The sequence below is a fragment of the Penaeus monodon genome, chromosome 42 (assembly GCF_015228065.2).
Source record: "Penaeus monodon isolate SGIC_2016 chromosome 42, NSTDA_Pmon_1, whole genome shotgun sequence".
In the NCBI taxonomy this organism is placed as follows: Eukaryota; Metazoa; Arthropoda; class Malacostraca; order Decapoda; family Penaeidae; genus Penaeus; species Penaeus monodon.
The window spans coordinates 26,189,729-26,194,728 of record NC_051427.1 but is presented as its reverse complement, the minus strand read 5'-3'; the positions used below and the strand labels follow the sequence as shown (position 1 = coordinate 26,194,728).

Genomic DNA, 5,000 nt, shown 5'->3' with positions numbered 1-5,000 from the left:
TTTAAAGTTGGGAATGAATTTGCAAGTTTTGCTACCGTGAAAAAGAGTTTGACCGAATTGCAAGAGAGCACTTTCACACAAGAACACACTGTCACGCTTGCGCTCATGTGATAATTGTGTCTAACAATTTCACAAGAGTTTCGTTGTCGTATCTCGTGTCTGTTGGGATATTTTTCCGGCATTTTCAGTCAGACACCTATCCTGTAGAGCTATTTTCCCAGCAGTATTGCAATATTTGCCATTTAATTGAAAATCTTCAGCTTGTCATTATTCAGCAAATTTGTTTGTTTTCAGAGGTCAGCGTGTGGAAAAGAAATAGCAGAGATAAATAGAGAGTGATAGCACAGGGAACTCCTGGGCATGATCCCCCAGAAAAGTCTAAAATATGGTCTTTCATTGGCTATTGAAAATCTCCAGCTTGTCATTATTCGGCAAATTTGTTTGTTTTCAAGGTCCCCGTGTGGAATCCATTGTTATCCCCCAACAATGGCTACTAATTCAAAATATGGCACCAATGTTTGTTTTGATGATTGTGCAAGCGTGAGAGTGTGTTCATGCGCAAAGCATGCATACCAGACAAATAGCCACAATGTGATGAGATCCGGTGCCGGAACAATAACCAAGGCGTTCTTGGAAACACAGACCCTGACAGACTGTCACTTGCAAATGACTGATTTGCAGAGTTTTTTGACATTTATTCATTTAAAATCTATGGCTGTTATACTAGTGCCATTTTAACCCATTGCTGATGGGTGGCATGTATGCACGTGCCATGGCATGGCGGGACCATCTGCCGGGGGCACGTACGCACATGCCATAGAGTATGTATGGACATGCCATGAGTTTTTTTTGTTACAATCACGGCAAAAGATTAAGTCAGTTTTAACACTTTCTCATTTTTACCATGCAACAAACAAAAAAAATGCAACAAACTGACGATTTCACTCCATGATACTGCACACTGCTTATTTTATTCGGACTATAGACCGGATAATGATCAACTATGGAGTCTATATAACAACAAAAATACCCTTCAGTCTCGATTTATCAGGATGTTTGGCAAGTAGAGACTGTAAAAAATAATGAAAACTGAAAATACAACATATCTTCGTAGTATTACGAAGAAACGGCATGGGATGCTGGTATTTGGCATGAGTGGTCGCGCATGCTAGGGTGACGATATAAACCCCCGGCAGCGAGGCCCCGGCCTCTATGAATGCTACCCGTCAGTTATGGGTTAAGAGTCAGAAAAGGAAGCATTTAGACATGCAGGCTGGCCATTGCAGATTTATTGGTCAAAGTAAGAAATTATTAGTGGGAGATATAAATATTTGTCTGGGCTCTATTCTGCCAGAACATGTGAAAGTTTATAGACAAAGCAGGGGGTATGGGGGTGGCAGCCCCTCAGATAAGGAGATAGGGGGTAAAGCCCCATATAGACTGTCAGTGTGCCTGTGCTCTGTCCATCCGAAACATACAAGGTAGATATTTTGCAGTACATTTCTTTGTCAAGGAATGAAGTTTCCCAATGCTGTCAAATATCCCAGTAGTAAAAAGGCACATGCACAGGTTATTGTAAAGAATAGTGTAAATAACTGTTAAGACATATTAAAGAAGTATTATATAAAAAGACATTTAATACTTGAATTAGGAAAAGCAGGCATTGATGATTACAAAAAAATCCTTTTCAAAAGTGCATAGTAATTACATGAACTACTTGACAGATCACAATAATACGTTGTACAGTCATAGCAGTGTTTATCGTCACACTGTAAACATGGTGAGAGACTTAGAGAAAGATGGGTGATCTGTCCTCTCTGTCATGTGTCTCCTTTATTTTTTATTTACACACCTTTTGCCATTGATAGAAAAGTGTCTCATTTTCATCAAAGTAACCATTCCACACTTTTTTTTTTTAATTGTGTGTGTGTGTGTGTGTGTGTGTGTGTGTGTGTGTGTGTGTGTGTGTGTGTGTGTGTGTGTGTGTGTGTGTGTGTGTGTGTGAAACCCTGATTGTCATCCACTTAAAAAATTCCAGTAATGATTACTGAAATTGACGATAAGGGCAATATGAACTACTAAAAATTCCTGTAATTGCGCTTGGGGAACAATGTTTACCTCCTTCATAAGTGGGCTTTTGAGGGTGGTCCCCTAATGATAGTGGATAATCTAAATATGCTGCTATTCTTATTCTTACTCAACTTGATGCCCAAAATATGCTTACTGTACACATGTCCCAAAGGTTGTTGCCCCCCCAATCCCTTGCCTGTTGTTGTTGTGGGGGGGCTTAGGAGGCAGGAGACTGGAACCCAATGATGGGGAACTCCCCAACCTTGGGACTCAGCCCTCGACTCAACTAATTTTGCATGTTTTTTTTTTTTTCTTTCTTTCTTCTTCCTTCCTTCCTTCCTTCCTTCCTTCCCACTTTTCGTTTCTGTCCCTTCACCAAACCCTTCTGCTATCCACCTCCTAAGGTGTGAGAGCCGAGCTGAAAGGATGAAAGGCTGACTTTGTGCCAGTCCTGAACGGCCTGAGGGAGCCATGGGCACGGTATTCCCCTGATTTAGTTGCCTAGCCCTTACCCCTCAAGGGGACCCTGAGGGGTGGACTGTTTTTATCCCCAACATAATCCAGGCTTACCATGGCCAGTAATGAAAACATATTCCCACTATTAGGGGCAATGAGGCTTGCCCCTTTATCAAATAGCCCCAACGATGTAAACCCACCCCGATTCCCTGACCCCAGGCTCTCCTTTGACCACGGCTCCGAACACTGCAATATCTACCCCCTCATCAATGCCTACTAGTACAGTAGCCAACAATCATCCCTTAAGGAACATTTCCACTCTCCCAGCATGCTCAACTTCAACACCTCTACCCCACAACCTCCAACATCAACCACCCCATCCTCCCTTATTAATACCTTACAGCCTTATTGCCCACCTCTCCATAACACTACCTCCCTCAACACTACTCCATCTTCGTCACGCCCCCGCCCTTCTACTACCCCTATCTCTACAACAATCTTGAATACTCTCTTTAGCGCAGCCAAATGGTAACCCCATCCTTGCAGAACCCCATCCAACCCTCAATACTTGCACCGGAACAGTTTCAATCTCCCCAGCAAATTGCCCAATCTATGACAAAGATTGGTCAGATTGTAGAGAAGACCTACTTGCCTGTCTCACAGACTATGATGCAACATCAGTATAATGCTACTCCATTCCCCCCAGAGGTCATCGAAAGAAACCCACTAACATAGCCAAAATTACCTTCCGTAGACATGACCTTCCCTTTAACGTCTACATAGGAGAATCCCTCCCTGTTCGTCCATACCAACCTCCTCCACGTCAGTGCCAAAATTGTTGGCGTCTAGGCCGTCCAGCCAAACATTGCCATTTCACAGCCAGATGCCCACTATGTGCCCAACCTGGCCATACCCGATCTAACTGCTCTGCAAAAACACGCACATGTGCCAACTGTGGCGGCCCCCATAATGTATTTTATAAGGGCTATCCCACCTACAAATTTGAGTCTGAGATAGCAACTCTCAGATTCAAACTTGGACTCACACTACGTGAAGCCAGACAGGAAGCACGTCGACGTGGTTTCTCTCTTACTCCTTACTCCAGTAATACTGCTCATTCTATCAATTCTCCTAAACCTAACCCCCCTACATCTAACTCCCCCTCTTCTACCTCCTACCTTCCCCAGTCAAACTCTTTTGCCATCCTAAACCCAGACACTCCAATCTCTACTACAGATACTCCAATCACCACTACAACCCCAACACCTTCCCTTCTCCCTCCTCGCACTACCTGTAACAGACAGAAAAAACGTTCCACCCCCTCTTCCCCTACCACACAATCACCTCCACCTTCCTTTGCCCCTACACTTGAGACACCAGTCCTCTCTTCCCCCCCTCACAAGAAATCCTTTATCCCCCAAAACTCCCCAATCAACTCCTCAGAAGAAACTATTGAAAATGTTCAAGATTACTTAATGAAAACTGACACTCAACCTCCAAATCTTACAACTCCTGCTCCTTCCACACTCCAAGTAACTGCTGATATCCATCCTCCTCCTAATGATATCCCCCCTACACCTTATCATCCTAACCCCTCCCAACACAGCCCATCCCCCCCGAACCAGAACCCAACCCCGCCCACATTAACCCTCCCACCATCCCCTCTATCCCTTCCACTCCCTCCTGGATACACACATGAATCCCTTATGTCACAAGTATCCCCTTCCACAGACCCTCCATCTCCTAATACCCCTCTTAGTAGAACACCAACTCCCACACTTCTCCCATCTCAGACCTCTCAGTCCTTATCCCACCCTCTAGCTGCTTCCCCCTCAAAATCTCCAACACGTACTACAATCTATATCACTAAAGTATAACTATCCTTCATTGGAATATTCGCGGTTTCCGCTCCCACAGACCTGACCTTCGTCATATCCTTTCTTCTTATAACCCGTCTATTGTATGCCTTCAAGAGACCTTTCTTACACATCCTCCAATACCAATCCCCAATTATCATTTTGTCTCTTCCCCACATTCCCTTTATGTCTCGTCCATACTTATCAATCAGAAAGCACCTTATGTCACACCTCCCTTTCAAACCAATGTCCCTTGCACAGTTATTCGTATCTTCCTTCATCATTGGATCACAGTGATTTCAGTCTACTTCTCCCCTAATTTCCCAACTTCAACCACTTTTCCTCATAGTTGGTGACTTTAACTGTCGCCACCTTTGGGGTGATTCTATCACCAACTCCCGAGGCCGATCTCTAGAGCGCTTCCTCTCCACAGCTGACCTTACTATTCTAACACACTCCTATCTGATGTCACAATCTGATCCACCCTTATGTTCCTTTTGTAATGTTCCCCTTTCAATCCCACACATCATATTGTCGTGCCCACGTTTTGAAACAACCCGTACCTCTGCTTTCCCCCACCTATCCTCCCTTCATCGACCTCCCAACCTATCAGACATC

The 5,000-nt window shown here is 44.2% G+C and overlaps 1 protein-coding gene across 1 annotated transcript in view; it reads left to right on the top strand.

Annotated features, from left to right (window-relative positions):
* The window catches only part of LOC119599065 (charged multivesicular body protein 1a-like), a 12,391-nt gene that overhangs the window by 826 nt on the left and 6,565 nt on the right, over positions 1–5,000 (top strand). The gene's annotated exons all lie outside the window — the stretch shown is intronic.